Raw genomic sequence first — 20,829 nt, forward strand, 5'->3', positions numbered from 1 at the left:
CAAAAAGCAATTTCGTTTGTTTTAATATCAGATTAATTGTGAATTGCTTTGAATATTGTGGCCTAAGATTCTTGAAAGATCTTCTGTTTTCTTTTGTTCTTTTGTGGCTTTTTCTACATTGCATTTCATAACAAACACATTCAGTCAGTATTAAATGACGTTTTAAGAATGTACTGGTAAATATTCAAACAACACCACCTGATGAAGGTTATTACCACTCCACTATTTTGTTTCCTCAGACTATGTGCATTTCTCGAGAATTTGGGTCATCTTTTCTCCACTTTCCAGATCTTCCATAACCTTAAATGGCAATCAGTTAATGTGATATCATTATATTATTATCATATAGCAAAATATGCATCTTAATCTTAAGTCTAAACTTATCCTGCAATTAAACAAAATTATCAGTTACCGTAGTGAAGTTTTGCTATCTAATTTTATTTTTGTGGTGCTCAAAACAAGAAGTAAACAATTTGAAGATTTGAAATTTAAAAGACTGTTCCAAACCTATACAACAGAGAGATACTGAATTTGATAGACTTTACATTTTTATTATTTAAAATTTCTCAGATTAGTCAATAACTTATTCAAAACCTTTATAACTTCTACCTGGACTTTTTATTACTTTTCATAAAAATTGCAGGATACCAGTAGATCGTCTTTCATTTGATGAGAAAAAAAAATGTACAATGCAAAACTGAAACTGGACTAATTGTTTGACAATTATATATATATTTTTTCGTTTGGTCTTGTATTATATTAGCCTTCGGGTTTATATGATCCGTTCATCCTATTTCGACTCTTCAAAATTCAAGAGTCTATCCTAAATTGAGGTAAATTATATGGCCTTCCAAATACCGTTTCGATTCCTAACATCAATAAGGAGACATTAATTGTCGGATTCCGGATATGGTGTACTAATTTTTGCACCTTTTGTTTGCGGTATACTATCTTTTCCGCAAGTTTATTGTTTTCTGTTTGGTATTAAATTAATAGTTAAGATCCATTTTGTTTCATCTGGTGATCCGTTTATTTGGCAATCGCCAATGGCAGTCAGCAGGGTTTAAGAACACCCGTTGTTCGACCTGCTAGTCAAATGCGTTTTGTTAAAATATACTTTTTAACTTTTTTTGGTCTTTTGGAAAATGTTGTTTGTGCTGTATTTAGACCCCTCTACCAAGAAATTTGTTTTGCATGCACACGTATAAAAATTGCGGTTTTTATCCAACGCAATCATAGGTTTGAACGCTGTTTTTCAATTCAGACTTATTTATATTTTTTCGTTTGGGCTTGTATTATATTAGCCTTCGTGTTTATATGATCCGTTCATCCTATTTCGACTCTTCCAAATTCAAGAGTCTATCCTAAATTGAGGTAAATTTTATGGCCTTCCAAATACCGTTTCGATTCCTAACATCACTGAAGAGACATTAATTGTCGAAATCCGGATATGGTGTACTTATTTGTGCACCTTTTTTTTGCGGTATACCATCTTTTCTGCAAGTTTATGGTTTTCTGTTTGGTATTAAGTTAATAGTTAAGATCCATTTTGTTACATCTGGTGATCCGTTTATTTGGAAATCGCCAATGGCAGTCAGCAGTGTTTAAGAACATCCGTTGTTCGACCTGCTAGTCAAATGCGTTTTGTTAAAATATACTTTTTCACTTTTTTGGGTCTTTTGGAAAATGTTATTTGTGCTGTATTTAGACTCCTCTACCAGGAAATTTGTTTTGCATGCACACGTATAAAAATTGCGGTTTTTATCCAACGCAATCATAGGTTTGAACGTTGTTTTCAATTTAGACTTGTATATATATAATTTTTTTTGTTTTAATAAAATAATTTTTTTCAATTTAGACTTGTACAAGTCTAAATTGAAAACAACGTTCAAACTTATGGTCCGGGTACACAGTTATCGTCCTTTGATTTTCGTTGTCCACGAATATAGTCCCTAGTGTGGACAGTGTGTTACTTGTCGATTTTTTTTATACCCCTTCCGAATTTATTTCTCCATGTTTTATGACTCAAATAGTAAGTAGGGGGGTGAAATGACACTGTAAAAAAATTTGGGTCATGAATTTTAAAGTAAAGTAGTGATTTGGTCCAGCTGAAAAATGTTAAAAATTAGCACATCGGAAGCTGTCAAAAGATTTGAAGACCCCCTTAGCATGAAATTGTCCATATTTTGAGTTAGAGCCGATGAAGTTTTCTATAATTTTGATATAATTTGTCCCAAAAGTAGTACAACACACTGTAAAAATATTATTGAGAAAGCGCAGGTGGGATTTTTTTAATTTCCATTTATTGTCTAAAAGAAATGCACTACGAAATAACTGTGTACTCGGACCTAAGAGGTGAAATCAGGAAATATAGAATCTGTACTTTGGCAACTTCCCTGAATGATTTGATGGTGTCAATTTATCAAATAGCATAAAACTAAAGGATTTAAACTTTTATTTGATAGAATTTCTGCAAAAATGACCAATTTTGGCATTTTATGGTCAAAATAAGCATTTCATAGCTTTTTCAATTTTGATGCATAAGTGGCATTCTGACTTTCTATCTGACAGGTTTTTATGTGTCAATATTTGTGTTTCTATGTTTCAATCCAGTTGTATTACTCATTTGTGAACTCTGAATCTACAGAAAAGAAGATTATCTCAGACAATATGCGCAAAATGTGTTGTATATATGATCCTCGTCTAACGCCTTGTTTGGATCAAGTTAAATGTGAGGCGCTTGGAACATAAAAGTTGAAGTCCATTATAAAGACCTCACTAAATTTGTATAAAAAGCACTTAACAATGTCTTTTGTACCTGTTTTATGTCACATAATACCTTTCTTTTCTTCTGTAGGATAGCAAGTGGTTCAAATATAAGCCTGTTGAGACTAAAATTGCATGCATGTTTTTCACTAAAAAGTGAAAAATCTTTGTATCAGACCATACTGTCTGCAAAAAAAGTTGAATGCAAGAGTCTTTTTGTGCTCAGATTTATTGTATCATGTCACCTGAGTATAGAAATGATAGAAAAGACACAAAATTTTATTTCATATAGCTTCAATATGCATTTTTAAATGTAAATATGTGATACAGCCTAAATTGACCCTAAATTATTTTCAGTCTTACTTGGCCTAAGACCCTTTTAAGCTAATGTGATATGTTATTTGTAAGTTTTCTTTCCATTTAAAGTACATTAAATACATATGTAAGGATTATTTATAACCAAAAAGCTTTAAAAATTTAAAATTGCTGGAAAATATTACATCTTCATGTAAGGCCCCCCTTCATTGGAAAACCTCCATTTTTAGCCACAGGCTCATATAAATTTGACTTTTTAATAATTATGATAAGTCTGATGAATCAAATGAGTACTCTATTGCTTTTAATACATAATATATTATATATTAAGGCATTTCAAAAGTATTTTTTTGCAATATTTTAATTTTTTAAGCCTCAATTGTTGATAGTTGAAAATTTTCAATTTTAACGTCTAAATTTAACACTCAAAGTTCAATATAGAATTAGTCATATTGTCTATAATATATATCCTATTGCCATGAAACTTTGTAAGCAGTCTTATAATTTAATAAGCTTTAGTCATACCAAGTTTCATTAAGATTGGTCAACTTTTTCTACCCTATTAGGTCCGGGTACACAGTTATCGTCCTTTGATTTTCGTTGTCCACGAATATAGTCCCTAGTGTGGACAGTGTGTTACTTGTCGATTTTTTTTATACCCCTTCCGAATTTATTTCTCCATGTTTTATGACTCAAATAGTAAGTAGGGGGGTGAAATGACACTGTAAAAAAATTTGGGTCATGAATTTTAAAGTAAAGTAGTGATTTGGTCCAGCTGAAAAATGTTAAAAATTAGCACATCGGAAGCTGTCAAAAGATTTGAAGACCCCCTTAGCATGAAATTGTCCATATTTTGAGTTAGAGCCGATGAAGTTTTCTATAATTTTGATATAATTTGTCCCAAAAGTAGTACAACACACTGTAAAAATATTATTGAGAAAGCGCAGGTGGGATTTTTTTAATTTCCATTTATTGTCTAAAAGAAATGCACTACGAAATAACTGTGTACTCGGACCTAAGAGGTGAAATCAGGAAATATAGAATCTGTACTTTGGCAACTTCCCTGAATGATTTGATGGTGTCAATTTATCAAATAGCATAAAACTAAAGGATTTAAACTTTTATTTGATAGAATTTCTGCAAAAATGACCAATTTTGGCATTTTATGGTCAAAATAAGCATTTCATAGCTTTTTCAATTTTGATGCATAAGTGGCATTCTGACTTTCTATCTGACAGGTTTTTATGTGTCAATATTTGTGTTTCTATGTTTCAATCCAGTTGTATTACTCATTTGTGAACTCTGAATCTACAGAAAAGAAGATTATCTCAGACAATATGCGCAAAATGTGTTGTATATATGATCCTCGTCTAACGCCTTGTTTGGATCAAGTTAAATGTGAGGCGCTTGGAACATAAAAGTTGAAGTCCATTATAAAGACCTCACTAAATTTGTATAAAAAGCACTTAACAATGTCTTTTGTACCTGTTTTATGTCACATAATACCTTTCTTTTCTTCTGTAGGATAGCAAGTGGTTCAAATATAAGCCTGTTGAGACTAAAATTGCATGCATGTTTTTCACTAAAAAGTGAAAAATCTTTGTATCAGACCATACTGTCTGCAAAAAAAGTTGAATGCAAGAGTCTTTTTGTGCTCAGATTTATTGTATCATGTCACCTGAGTATAGAAATGATAGAAAAGACACAAAATTTTATTTCATATAGCTTCAATATGCATTTTTAAATGTAAATATGTGATACAGCCTAAATTGACCCTAAATTATTTTCAGTCTTACTTGGCCTAAGACCCTTTTAAGCTAATGTGATATGTTATTTGTAAGTTTTCTTTCCATTTAAAGTACATTAAATACATATGTAAGGATTATTTATAACCAAAAAGCTTTAAAAATTTAAAATTGCTGGAAAATATTACATCTTCATGTAAGGCCCCCCTTCATTGGAAAACCTCCATTTTTAGCCACAGGCTCATATAAATTTGACTTTTTAATAATTATGATAAGTCTGATGAATCAAATGAGTACTCTATTGCTTTTAATACATAATATATTATATATTAAGGCATTTCAAAAGTATTTTTTTGCAATATTTTAATTTTTTAAGCCTCAATTGTTGATAGTTGAAAATTTTCAATTTTAACGTCTAAATTTAACACTCAAAGTTCAATATAGAATTAGTCATATTGTCTATAATATATATCCTATTGCCATGAAACTTTGTAAGCAGTCTTATAATTTAATAAGCTTTAGTCATACCAAGTTTCATTAAGATTGGTCAACTTTTTCTACCCTATTAGGTCCGGGTACACAGTTATCGTCCTTTGATTTTCGTTGTCCACGAATATAGTCCCTAGTGTGGACAGTGTGTTACTTGTCGATTTTTTTTATACCCCTTCCGAATTTATTTCTCCATGTTTTATGACTCAAATAGTAAGTAGGGGGGTGAAATGACACTGTAAAAAAATTTGGGTCATGAATTTTAAAGTAAAGTAGTGATTTGGTCCAGCTGAAAAATGTTAAAAATTAGCACATCGGAAGCTGTCAAAAGATTTGAAGACCCCCTTAGCATGAAATTGTCCATATTTTGAGTTAGAGCCGATGAAGTTTTCTATAATTTTGATATAATTTGTCCCAAAAGTAGTACAACACACTGTAAAAATATTATTGAGAAAGCGCAGGTGGGATTTTTTTAATTTCCATTTATTGTCTAAAAGAAATGCACTACGAAATAACTGTGTACTCGGACCTAAGAGGTGAAATCAGGAAATATAGAATCTGTACTTTGGCAACTTCCCTGAATGATTTGATGGTGTCAATTTATCAAATAGCATAAAACTAAAGGATTTAAACTTTTATTTGATAGAATTTCTGCAAAAATGACCAATTTTGGCATTTTATGGTCAAAATAAGCATTTCATAGCTTTTTCAATTTTGATGCATAAGTGGCATTCTGACTTTCTATCTGACAGGTTTTTATGTGTCAATATTTGTGTTTCTATGTTTCAATCCAGTTGTATTACTCATTTGTGAACTCTGAATCTACAGAAAAGAAGATTATCTCAGACAATATGCGCAAAATGTGTTGTATATATGATCCTCGTCTAACGCCTTGTTTGGATCAAGTTAAATGTGAGGCGCTTGGAACATAAAAGTTGAAGTCCATTATAAAGACCTCACTAAATTTGTATAAAAAGCACTTAACAATGTCTTTTGTACCTGTTTTATGTCACATAATACCTTTCTTTTCTTCTGTAGGATAGCAAGTGGTTCAAATATAAGCCTGTTGAGACTAAAATTGCATGCATGTTTTTCACTAAAAAGTGAAAAATCTTTGTATCAGACCATACTGTCTGCAAAAAAAGTTGAATGCAAGAGTCTTTTTGTGCTCAGATTTATTGTATCATGTCACCTGAGTATAGAAATGATAGAAAAGACACAAAATTTTATTTCATATAGCTTCAATATGCATTTTTAAATGTAAATATGTGATACAGCCTAAATTGACCCTAAATTATTTTCAGTCTTACTTGGCCTAAGACCCTTTTAAGCTAATGTGATATGTTATTTGTAAGTTTTCTTTCCATTTAAAGTACATTAAATACATATGTAAGGATTATTTATAACCAAAAAGCTTTAAAAATTTAAAATTGCTGGAAAATATTACATCTTCATGTAAGGCCCCCCTTCATTGGAAAACCTCCATTTTTAGCCACAGGCTCATATAAATTTGACTTTTTAATAATTATGATAAGTCTGATGAATCAAATGAGTACTCTATTGCTTTTAATACATAATATATTATATATTAAGGCATTTCAAAAGTATTTTTTTGCAATATTTTAATTTTTTAAGCCTCAATTGTTGATAGTTGAAAATTTTCAATTTTAACGTCTAAATTTAACACTCAAAGTTCAATATAGAATTAGTCATATTGTCTATAATATATATCCTATTGCCATGAAACTTTGTAAGCAGTCTTATAATTTAATAAGCTTTAGTCATACCAAGTTTCATTAAGATTGGTCAACTTTTTCTACCCTATTAGGTCCGGGTACACAGTTATCGTCCTTTGATTTTCGTTGTCCACGAATATAGTCCCTAGTGTGGACAGTGTGTTACTTGTCGATTTTTTTTATACCCCTTCCGAATTTATTTCTCCATGTTTTATGACTCAAATAGTAAGTAGGGGGGTGAAATGACACTGTAAAAAAATTTGGGTCATGAATTTTAAAGTAAAGTAGTGATTTGGTCCAGCTGAAAAATGTTAAAAATTAGCACATCGGAAGCTGTCAAAAGATTTGAAGACCCCCTTAGCATGAAATTGTCCATATTTTGAGTTAGAGCCGATGAAGTTTTCTATAATTTTGATATAATTTGTCCCAAAAGTAGTACAACACACTGTAAAAATATTATTGAGAAAGCGCAGGTGGGATTTTTTTAATTTCCATTTATTGTCTAAAAGAAATGCACTACGAAATAACTGTGTACTCGGACCTAAGAGGTGAAATCAGGAAATATAGAATCTGTACTTTGGCAACTTCCCTGAATGATTTGATGGTGTCAATTTATCAAATAGCATAAAACTAAAGGATTTAAACTTTTATTTGATAGAATTTCTGCAAAAATGACCAATTTTGGCATTTTATGGTCAAAATAAGCATTTCATAGCTTTTTCAATTTTGATGCATAAGTGGCATTCTGACTTTCTATCTGACAGGTTTTTATGTGTCAATATTTGTGTTTCTATGTTTCAATCCAGTTGTATTACTCATTTGTGAACTCTGAATCTACAGAAAAGAAGATTATCTCAGACAATATGCGCAAAATGTGTTGTATATATGATCCTCGTCTAACGCCTTGTTTGGATCAAGTTAAATGTGAGGCGCTTGGAACATAAAAGTTGAAGTCCATTATAAAGACCTCACTAAATTTGTATAAAAAGCACTTAACAATGTCTTTTGTACCTGTTTTATGTCACATAATACCTTTCTTTTCTTCTGTAGGATAGCAAGTGGTTCAAATATAAGCCTGTTGAGACTAAAATTGCATGCATGTTTTTCACTAAAAAGTGAAAAATCTTTGTATCAGACCATACTGTCTGCAAAAAAAGTTGAATGCAAGAGTCTTTTTGTGCTCAGATTTATTGTATCATGTCACCTGAGTATAGAAATGATAGAAAAGACACAAAATTTTATTTCATATAGCTTCAATATGCATTTTTAAATGTAAATATGTGATACAGCCTAAATTGACCCTAAATTATTTTCAGTCTTACTTGGCCTAAGACCCTTTTAAGCTAATGTGATATGTTATTTGTAAGTTTTCTTTCCATTTAAAGTACATTAAATACATATGTAAGGATTATTTATAACCAAAAAGCTTTAAAAATTTAAAATTGCTGGAAAATATTACATCTTCATGTAAGGCCCCCCTTCATTGGAAAACCTCCATTTTTAGCCACAGGCTCATATAAATTTGACTTTTTAATAATTATGATAAGTCTGATGAATCAAATGAGTACTCTATTGCTTTTAATACATAATATATTATATATTAAGGCATTTCAAAAGTATTTTTTTGCAATATTTTAATTTTTTAAGCCTCAATTGTTGATAGTTGAAAATTTTCAATTTTAACGTCTAAATTTAACACTCAAAGTTCAATATAGAATTAGTCATATTGTCTATAATATATATCCTATTGCCATGAAACTTTGTAAGCAGTCTTATAATTTAATAAGCTTTAGTCATACCAAGTTTCATTAAGATTGGTCAACTTTTTCTACCCTATTAGGTCCGGGTACACAGTTATCGTCCTTTGATTTTCGTTGTCCACGAATATAGTCCCTAGTGTGGACAGTGTGTTACTTGTCGATTTTTTTTATACCCCTTCCGAATTTATTTCTCCATGTTTTATGACTCAAATAGTAAGTAGGGGGGTGAAATGACACTGTAAAAAAATTTGGGTCATGAATTTTAAAGTAAAGTAGTGATTTGGTCCAGCTGAAAAATGTTAAAAATTAGCACATCGGAAGCTGTCAAAAGATTTGAAGACCCCCTTAGCATGAAATTGTCCATATTTTGAGTTAGAGCCGATGAAGTTTTCTATAATTTTGATATAATTTGTCCCAAAAGTAGTACAACACACTGTAAAAATATTATTGAGAAAGCGCAGGTGGGATTTTTTTAATTTCCATTTATTGTCTAAAAGAAATGCACTACGAAATAACTGTGTACTCGGACCTAAGAGGTGAAATCAGGAAATATAGAATCTGTACTTTGGCAACTTCCCTGAAATATTTGATGGTGTCAATTTATCAAATAGCATAAAACTAAAGGATTTAAACTTTTATTTGATAGAATTTCTGCAAAAATGACCAATTTTGGCATTTTATGGTCAAAATAAGCATTTCATAGCTTTTTCAATTTTGATGCATAAGTGGCATTCTGACTTTCTATCTGACAGGTTTTTATGTGTCAATATTTGTGTTTCTATGTTTCAATCCAGTTGTATTACTCATTTGTGAACTCTGAATCTACAGAAAAGAAGATTATCTCAGACAATATGCGCAAAATGTGTTGTATATATGATCCTCGTCTAACGCCTTGTTTGGATCAAGTTAAATGTGAGGCGCTTGGAACATAAAAGTTGAAGTCCATTATAAAGACCTCACTAAATTTGTATAAAAAGCACTTAACAATGTCTTTTGTACCTGTTTTATGTCACATAATACCTTTCTTTTCTTCTGTAGGATAGCAAGTGGTTCAAATATAAGCCTGTTGAGACTAAAATTGCATGCATGTTTTTCACTAAAAAGTGAAAAATCTTTGTATCAGACCATACTGTCTGCAAAAAAAGTTGAATGCAAGAGTCTTTTTGTGCTCAGATTTATTGTATCATGTCACCTGAGTATAGAAATGATAGAAAAGACACAAAATTTTATTTCATATAGCTTCAATATGCATTTTTAAATGTAAATATGTGATACAGCCTAAATTGACCCTAAATTATTTTCAGTCTTACTTGGCCTAAGACCCTTTTAAGCTAATGTGATATGTTATTTGTAAGTTTTCTTTCCATTTAAAGTACATTAAATACATATGTAAGGATTATTTATAACCAAAAAGCTTTAAAAATTTAAAATTGCTGGAAAATATTACATCTTCATGTAAGGCCCCCCTTCATTGGAAAACCTCCATTTTTAGCCACAGGCTCATATAAATTTGACTTTTTAATAATTATGATAAGTCTGATGAATCAAATGAGTACTCTATTGCTTTTAATACATAATATATTATATATTAAGGCATTTCAAAAGTATTTTTTTGCAATATTTTAATTTTTTAAGCCTCAATTGTTGATAGTTGAAAATTTTCAATTTTAACGTCTAAATTTAACACTCAAAGTTCAATATAGAATTAGTCATATTGTCTATAATATATATCCTATTGCCATGAAACTTTGTAAGCAGTCTTATAATTTAATAAGCTTTAGTCATACCAAGTTTCATTAAGATTGGTCAACTTTTTCTACCCTATTAGGTCCGGGTACACAGTTATCGTCCTTTGATTTTCGTTGTCCACGAATATAGTCCCTAGTGTGGACAGTGTGTTACTTGTCGATTTTTTTTATACCCCTTCCGAATTTATTTCTCCATGTTTTATGACTCAAATAGTAAGTAGGGGGGTGAAATGACACTGTAAAAAAATTTGGGTCATGAATTTTAAAGTAAAGTAGTGATTTGGTCCAGCTGAAAAATGTTAAAAATTAGCACATCGGAAGCTGTCAAAAGATTTGAAGACCCCCTTAGCATGAAATTGTCCATATTTTGAGTTAGAGCCGATGAAGTTTTCTATAATTTTGATATAATTTGTCCCAAAAGTAGTACAACACACTGTAAAAATATTATTGAGAAAGCGCAGGTGGGATTTTTTTAATTTCCATTTATTGTCTAAAAGAAATGCACTACGAAATAACTGTGTACTCGGACCTAAGAGGTGAAATCAGGAAATATAGAATCTGTACTTTGGCAACTTCCCTGAAATATTTGATGGTGTCAATTTATCAAATAGCATAAAACTAAAGGATTTAAACTTTTATTTGATAGAATTTCTGCAAAAATGACCAATTTTGGCATTTTATGGTCAAAATAAGCATTTCATAGCTTTTTCAATTTTGATGCATAAGTGGCATTCTGACTTTCTATCTGACAGGTTTTTATGTGTCAATATTTGTGTTTCTATGTTTCAATCCAGTTGTATTACTCATTTGTGAACTCTGAATCTACAGAAAAGAAGATTATCTCAGACAATATGCGCAAAATGTGTTGTATATATGATCCTCGTCTAACGCCTTGTTTGGATCAAGTTAAATGTGAGGCGCTTGGAACATAAAAGTTGAAGTCCATTATAAAGACCTCACTAAATTTGTATAAAAAGCACTTAACAATGTCTTTTGTACCTGTTTTATGTCACATAATACCTTTCTTTTCTTCTGTAGGATAGCAAGTGGTTCAAATATAAGCCTGTTGAGACTAAAATTGCATGCATGTTTTTCACTAAAAAGTGAAAAATCTTTGTATCAGACCATACTGTCTGCAAAAAAAGTTGAATGCAAGAGTCTTTTTGTGCTCAGATTTATTGTATCATGTCACCTGAGTATAGAAATGATAGAAAAGACACAAAATTTTATTTCATATAGCTTCAATATGCATTTTTAAATGTAAATATGTGATACAGCCTAAATTGACCCTAAATTATTTTCAGTCTTACTTGGCCTAAGACCCTTTTAAGCTAATGTGATATGTTATTTGTAAGTTTTCTTTCCATTTAAAGTACATTAAATACATATGTAAGGATTATTTATAACCAAAAAGCTTTAAAAATTTAAAATTGCTGGAAAATATTACATCTTCATGTAAGGCCCCCCTTCATTGGAAAACCTCCATTTTTAGCCACAGGCTCATATAAATTTGACTTTTTAATAATTATGATAAGTCTGATGAATCAAATGAGTACTCTATTGCTTTTAATACATAATATATTATATATTAAGGCATTTCAAAAGTATTTTTTTGCAATATTTTAATTTTTTAAGCCTCAATTGTTGATAGTTGAAAATTTTCAATTTTAACGTCTAAATTTAACACTCAAAGTTCAATATAGAATTAGTCATATTGTCTATAATATATATCCTATTGCCATGAAACTTTGTAAGCAGTCTTATAATTTAATAAGCTTTAGTCATACCAAGTTTCATTAAGATTGGTCAACTTTTTCTACCCTATTAGGTCCGGGTACACAGTTATCGTCCTTTGATTTTCGTTGTCCACGAATATAGTCCCTAGTGTGGACAGTGTGTTACTTGTCGATTTTTTTTATACCCCTTCCGAATTTATTTCTCCATGTTTTATGACTCAAATAGTAAGTAGGGGGGTGAAATGACACTGTAAAAAAATTTGGGTCATGAATTTTAAAGTAAAGTAGTGATTTGGTCCAGCTGAAAAATGTTAAAAATTAGCACATCGGAAGCTGTCAAAAGATTTGAAGACCCCCTTAGCATGAAATTGTCCATATTTTGAGTTAGAGCCGATGAAGTTTTCTATAATTTTGATATAATTTGTCCCAAAAGTAGTACAACACACTGTAAAAATATTATTGAGAAAGCGCAGGTGGGATTTTTTTAATTTCCATTTATTGTCTAAAAGAAATGCACTACGAAATAACTGTGTACTCGGACCTAAGAGGTGAAATCAGGAAATATAGAATCTGTACTTTGGCAACTTCCCTGAAATATTTGATGGTGTCAATTTATCAAATAGCATAAAACTAAAGGATTTAAACTTTTATTTGATAGAATTTCTGCAAAAATGACCAATTTTGGCATTTTATGGTCAAAATAAGCATTTCATAGCTTTTTCAATTTTGATGCATAAGTGGCATTCTGACTTTCTATCTGACAGGTTTTTATGTGTCAATATTTGTGTTTCTATGTTTCAATCCAGTTGTATTACTCATTTGTGAACTCTGAATCTACAGAAAAGAAGATTATCTCAGACAATATGCGCAAAATGTGTTGTATATATGATCCTCGTCTAACGCCTTGTTTGGATCAAGTTAAATGTGAGGCGCTTGGAACATAAAAGTTGAAGTCCATTATAAAGACCTCACTAAATTTGTATAAAAAGCACTTAACAATGTCTTTTGTACCTGTTTTATGTCACATAATACCTTTCTTTTCTTCTGTAGGATAGCAAGTGGTTCAAATATAAGCCTGTTGAGACTAAAATTGCATGCATGTTTTTCACTAAAAAGTGAAAAATCTTTGTATCAGACCATACTGTCTGCAAAAAAAGTTGAATGCAAGAGTCTTTTTGTGCTCAGATTTATTGTATCATGTCACCTGAGTATAGAAATGATAGAAAAGACACAAAATTTTATTTCATATAGCTTCAATATGCATTTTTAAATGTAAATATGTGATACAGCCTAAATTGACCCTAAATTATTTTCAGTCTTACTTGGCCTAAGACCCTTTTAAGCTAATGTGATATGTTATTTGTAAGTTTTCTTTCCATTTAAAGTACATTAAATACATATGTAAGGATTATTTATAACCAAAAAGCTTTAAAAATTTAAAATTGCTGGAAAATATTACATCTTCATGTAAGGCCCCCCTTCATTGGAAAACCTCCATTTTTAGCCACAGGCTCATATAAATTTGACTTTTTAATAATTATGATAAGTCTGATGAATCAAATGAGTACTCTATTGCTTTTAATACATAATATATTATATATTAAGGCATTTCAAAAGTATTTTTTTGCAATATTTTAATTTTTTAAGCCTCAATTGTTGATAGTTGAAAATTTTCAATTTTAACGTCTAAATTTAACACTCAAAGTTCAATATAGAATTAGTCATATTGTCTATAATATATATCCTATTGCCATGAAACTTTGTAAGCAGTCTTATAATTTAATAAGCTTTAGTCATACCAAGTTTCATTAAGATTGGTCAACTTTTTCTACCCTATTAGGTCCGGGTACACAGTTATCGTCCTTTGATTTTCGTTGTCCACGAATATAGTCCCTAGTGTGGACAGTGTGTTACTTGTCGATTTTTTTTATACCCCTTCCGAATTTATTTCTCCATGTTTTATGACTCAAATAGTAAGTAGGGGGGTGAAATGACACTGTAAAAAAATTTGGGTCATGAATTTTAAAGTAAAGTAGTGATTTGGTCCAGCTGAAAAATGTTAAAAATTAGCACATCGGAAGCTGTCAAAAGATTTGAAGACCCCCTTAGCATGAAATTGTCCATATTTTGAGTTAGAGCCGATGAAGTTTTCTATAATTTTGATATAATTTGTCCCAAAAGTAGTACAACACACTGTAAAAATATTATTGAGAAAGCGCAGGTGGGATTTTTTTAATTTCCATTTATTGTCTAAAAGAAATGCACTACGAAATAACTGTGTACTCGGACCTAAGAGGTGAAATCAGGAAATATAGAATCTGTACTTTGGCAACTTCCCTGAAATATTTGATGGTGTCAATTTATCAAATAGCATAAAACTAAAGGATTTAAACTTTTATTTGATAGAATTTCTGCAAAAATGACCAATTTTGGCATTTTATGGTCAAAATAAGCATTTCATAGCTTTTTCAATTTTGATGCATAAGTGGCATTCTGACTTTCTATCTGACAGGTTTTTATGTGTCAATATTTGTGTTTCTATGTTTCAATCCAGTTGTATTACTCATTTGTGAACTCTGAATCTACAGAAAAGAAGATTATCTCAGACAATATGCGCAAAATGTGTTGTATATATGATCCTCGTCTAACGCCTTGTTTGGATCAAGTTAAATGTGAGGCGCTTGGAACATAAAAGTTGAAGTCCATTATAAAGACCTCACTAAATTTGTATAAAAAGCACTTAACAATGTCTTTTGTACCTGTTTTATGTCACATAATACCTTTCTTTTCTTCTGTAGGATAGCAAGTGGTTCAAATATAAGCCTGTTGAGACTAAAATTGCATGCATGTTTTTCACTAAAAAGTGAAAAATCTTTGTATCAGACCATACTGTCTGCAAAAAAAGTTGAATGCAAGAGTCTTTTTGTGCTCAGATTTATTGTATCATGTCACCTGAGTATAGAAATGATAGAAAAGACACAAAATTTTATTTCATATAGCTTCAATATGCATTTTTAAATGTAAATATGTGATACAGCCTAAATTGACCCTAAATTATTTTCAGTCTTACTTGGCCTAAGACCCTTTTAAGCTAATGTGATATGTTATTTGTAAGTTTTCTTTCCATTTAAAGTACATTAAATACATATGTAAGGATTATTTATAACCAAAAAGCTTTAAAAATTTAAAATTGCTGGAAAATATTACATCTTCATGTAAGGCCCCCCTTCATTGGAAAACCTCCATTTTTAGCCACAGGCTCATATAAATTTGACTTTTTAATAATTATGATAAGTCTGATGAATCAAATGAGTACTCTATTGCTTTTAATACATAATATATTATATATTAAGGCATTTCAAAAGTATTTTTTTGCAATATTTTAATTTTTTAAGCCTCAATTGTTGATAGTTGAAAATTTTCAATTTTAACGTCTAAATTTAACACTCAAAGTTCAATATAGAATTAGTCATATTGTCTATAATATATATCCTATTGCCATGAAACTTTGTAAGCAGTCTTATAATTTAATAAGCTTTAGTCATACCAAGTTTCATTAAGATTGGTCAACTTTTTCTACCCTATTAGGTCCGGGTACACAGTTATCGTCCTTTGATTTTCGTTGTCCACGAATATAGTCCCTAGTGTGGACAGTGTGTTACTTGTCGATTTTTTTTATACCCCTTCCGAATTTATTTCTCCATGTTTTATGACTCAAATAGTAAGTAGGGGGGTGAAATGACACTGTAAAAAAATTTGGGTCATGAATTTTAAAGTAAAGTAGTGATTTGGTCCAGCTGAAAAATGTTAAAAATTAGCACATCGGAAGCTGTCAAAAGATTTGAAGACCCCCTTAGCATGAAATTGTCCATATTTTGAGTTAGAGCCGATGAAGTTTTCTATAATTTTGATATAATTTGTCCCAAAAGTAGTACAACACACTGTAAAAATATTATTGAGAAAGCGCAGGTGGGATTTTTTTAATTTCCATTTATTGTCTAAAAGAAATGCACTACGAAATAACTGTGTACTCGGACCTAAGAGGTGAAATCAGGAAATATAGAATCTGTACTTTGGCAACTTCCCTGAAATATTTGATGGTGTCAATTTATCAAATAGCATAAAACTAAAGGATTTAAACTTTTATTTGATAGAATTTCTGCAAAAATGACCAATTTTGGCATTTTATGGTCAAAATAAGCATTTCATAGCTTTTTCAATTTTGATGCATAAGTGGCATTCTGACTTTCTATCTGACAGGTTTTTATGTGTCAATATTTGTGTTTCTATGTTTCAATCCAGTTGTATTACTCATTTGTGAACTCTGAATCTACAGAAAAGAAGATTATCTCAGACAATATGCGCAAAATGTGTTGTATATATGATCCTCGTCTAACGCCTTGTTTGGATCAAGTTAAATGTGAGGCGCTTGGAACATAAAAGTTGAAGTCCATTATAAAGACCTCACTAAATTTGTATAAAAAGCACTTAACAATGTCTTTTGTACCTGTTTTATGTCACATAATACCTTTCTTTTCTTCTGTAGGATAGCAAGTGGTTCAAATATAAGCCTGTTGAGACTAAAATTGCATGCATGTTTTTCACTAAAAAGTGAAAAATCTTTGTATCAGACCATACTGTCTGCAAAAAAAGTTGAATGCAAGAGTCTTTTTGTGCTCAGATTTATTGTATCATGTCACCTGAGTATAGAAATGATAGAAAAGACACAAAATTTTATTTCATATAGCTTCAATATGCATTTTTAAATGTAAATATGTGATACAGCCTAAATTGACCCTAAATTATTTTCAGTCTTACTTGGCCTAAGACCCTTTTAAGCTAATGTGATATGTTATTTGTAAGTTTTCTTTCCATTTAAAGTACATTAAATACATATGTAAGGATTATTTATAACCAAAAAGCTTTAAAAATTTAAAATTGCTGGAAAATATTACATCTTCATGTAAGGCCCCCCTTCATTGGAAAACCTCCATTTTTAGCCACAGGCTCATATAAATTTGACTTTTTAATAATTATGATAAGTCTGATGAATCAAATGAGTACTCTATTGCTTTTAATACATAATATATTATATATTAAGGCATTTCAAAAGTATTTTTTTGCAATATTTTAATTTTTTAAGCCTCAATTGTTGATAGTTGAAAATTTTCAATTTTAACGTCTAAATTTAACACTCAAAGTTCAATATAGAATTAGTCATATTGTCTATAATATATATCCTATTGCCATGAAACTTTGTAAGCAGTCTTATAATTTAATAAGCTTTAGTCATACCAAGTTTCATTAAGATTGGTCAACTTTTTCTACCCTATTAGGTCCGGGTACACAGTTATCGTCCTTTGATTTTCGTTGTCCACGAATATAGTCCCTAGTGTGGACAGTGTGTTACTTGTCGATTTTTTTTATACCCCTTCCGAATTTATTTCTCCATGTTTTATGACTCAAATAGTAAGTAGGGGGGTGAAATGACACTGTAAAAAAATTTGGGTCATGAATTTTAAAGTAAAGTAGTGATTTGGTCCAGCTGAAAAATGTTAAAAATTAGCACATCGGAAGCTGTCAAAAGATTTGAAGACCCCCTTAGCATGAAATTGTCCATATTTTGAGTTAGAGCCGATGAAGTTTTCTATAATTTTGATATAATTTGTCCCAAAAGTAGTACAACACACTGTAAAAATATTATTGAGAAAGCGCAGGTGGGATTTTTTTAATTTCCATTTATTGTCTAAAAGAAATGCACTACGAAATAACTGTGTACTCGGACCTTATAATTGTGTTGGATAAAAAAACCGCAATTTTTATACGTCGTGTGCATGCAAAACAAATTTCTTTTTAGAGGGGTCTAAATACAGCACAAACAACATTTTACAAAAGACCAAAAAGTGAAAAAATATATTTTAACAAAACAAAAAAATATATATATAAATGAAGAAGAACATCAAAATTAGGCTAATGTATGTGTTACGTAAGCAAAATCAAAATCATGATTTTCACTATTCTTTTAATTTTTTTTCTGGTGTATCGATTTTTTTCAAATCCACGTTTTAATCCCCTTTTTAACATTGACAATACTAGATAAACTCATCATAGATACCAGAACTAAAATGTTGTCCTCTAATGTCTTAATCGTTTTTTTGTCAGGAATGAATATCGTTTGCCAATCAGATGGTTTAGATTAAACATATCATATTTCTCTTGATGAATACTCACTGCTGTCATTTTATTTCCTTCAACTGTTCGTACGAGTTTCACATTTTACCATCCAGTTAATTGTTCCCATTTTTCCATTACAGTTATTTTTGTATCCGAGTCAAATTTGAAAGTAATCTAAAACACAAGAAACAACTAACAGTTTATTTTACAAAGTGACACGTTTAGCATTTGGAGAGAAAATGGACTGAGGTACGAACCTATTGTTTTCTGTGGGGGAAGTAAGAATTTTGTTCACGACAAAAAGTGTTTAAGACTTTCTATAAAAATAAAACTACTTATTAATTATTTTATTTCCATGTCGTTTTTATTTCCTCCAATATTCGAAGTTCCCTGCACGAATCAAATGGCTTCCTTTGTTGTTAACTTACAGTCTGTAAAAATACAAGTGTGTTTAAAAATTTATTCTTAATTTATACATTTCTAAACGAATTCACATAGGTAAGACTACTTAAAGTTTGATTTGAATCATCGACAGATTATGTAAGAGATTCCATTATCAATTTGTATTAATTTTTTTTATCGAATTTTAAATATCTGTTATGTACATTTAAATAGTAAAGGTTTAACGGTTTCGTCAAAGTAAGAGATTATACATGTACTACGATATTAAGGTGATTCTAGTAAAAACTCTTACTTTCATAGTTAACATTACTGAGAAAGAAACACATTTAATGCAAAATTGATTGATTGATCAATATCTGTTTAACTTCCAGTTGGAATTATTAGCATATTCAGAATGATAAGTTGGAACGAGAAAACTGTAAACTAGAACCAAATTAAATCTGAAATTCCTGACCGATCAGAAGAAGACTTGGCATCCAACCCGATTACAAATGTTTTACTCCGGGTCGGCACAGTGTTTGGCTTTTTCCCTTCATGATCTAAACATAACACAAAACCAGTAGATTCTGGTTTCACATGACTTGGAATCGATTATGAGGCTCCCAAACATGTCGAATCGGCAAACAAATGTGTTTCCTTAACTGAAGATGGATTATTCTAATGCAATTATTTTGTATCAATGGTTCTGTTTGGATGACAGTAAGCGTAAAATTCCCTATCTCCTTGTCTGTAACTAAGGAAGCCGACATTTTGATTTGCGGAATGAATTGACATGTAATTTCTACAAAAATAAGCAAAAAACTCACATGTTGCACCTAGAAATCTTCTTTTTATCATATTTTATTACATTCGGAAGCGGTCAAGAAGCCAGAAAACGCCCGGTGTTTACGTTTGACGCCGGAAGCAAACCTATGACGTCACCTAGTTTAGGGGCCAAAGAAGATAACATCTTTTCGCGGAATTTTCTTTAATGAAAATTTTACACTGAAATAATGATTGAAATTGAATTATGTACTTGTTTTGCATTAGAATAGAGATAACTGTATTGTATTTGAAGCTTTGCGGACGTCCATCGGTAGTTTTACTGTCGCAAATACCCGTTTACCTGTCTCCGCTACACGTTGCCAGGTAAACTAAATTTGCGACAGTAAAACTACCGATGGACGTCCGCAAAGCTTTAAATACAATACAGTTATCTCTTAATTCATACAGATATATATATTTGTGAATATCCTTTCCACTTAAAATTCACTAAGCTTGGATAGAAATATGATATATTACTAGTATTAGCAGAAACTTCAATTTTCACTACCTTTAGACATTTTCCAGATGAGCTTTTTGTAACTAATTATTTCCCTTCTTCGTCAGTATTAGTAGTTCTGGGTGTTTTGGTCGATTCATTTGTAACCACTTATCTCCGTTTTTCGTGAATTCAAATGTCCAGGTGGATGCTTTGGACCTGGTAATCATTTCATCTGTATAACCTAAAAGTTCATTACATATTTCATATAATTAATATAATAAATAAAAATGAATACAACTGTATGGATAACTTAAACATGTTAAAACAAGAATTCCAAATTATCCACCATTTCTACGTTCCCCATCACAAAGCTGTCAATCTTTATATAATTCAGTGTCAAGGATTCTTAAATTACTATTGAAACTTTAACTCTCTCATAAATCTATCATTGATAAGCGCTTATCTGATAATATTGCTTGATTTATCTCTGATTATAACCAGTTTTACTGGATACAATTTTGGAAACTTCTTACTGGAGAGGGATATTATATCTCAATTGACAGACTTTCTGTTTTGTGTTCATTTTATTTCGATTGTGTTCAATCTTATAGTTGTCTGTAAGTGTTTAGGCAGTGCACCTGCACTAATAAATTATATTGACTGAAAATGAAATATTTTGTTTGAATAAATTTAAAGGAGTTGGACTAGAATTTTT

The 20,829-nt window shown here is 30.6% G+C and overlaps 1 long non-coding RNA gene across 1 annotated transcript; it reads right to left on the reverse strand.

Moving 5' to 3' along the window:
* Positions 1 to 20,338, reverse strand: LOC127704839 (uncharacterized). The gene is made up of 3 exons (XR_007983541.1): positions 20,184 to 20,338; positions 18,527 to 18,643; positions 1 to 300 (listed from the first exon to the last, which is right to left on the reverse strand). It is a non-coding gene; the product is annotated as an uncharacterized LOC127704839 (long non-coding RNA).
* Between the last annotated feature and the right edge of the window lie 491 nt (positions 20,339 to 20,829).

This window comes from Mytilus californianus, unplaced genomic scaffold (genome assembly GCF_021869535.1).
Source record: "Mytilus californianus isolate M0D057914Y unplaced genomic scaffold, xbMytCali1.0.p SCAF_6, whole genome shotgun sequence".
NCBI lineage: Eukaryota > Metazoa > Mollusca > Bivalvia > Mytilida > Mytilidae > Mytilus > Mytilus californianus.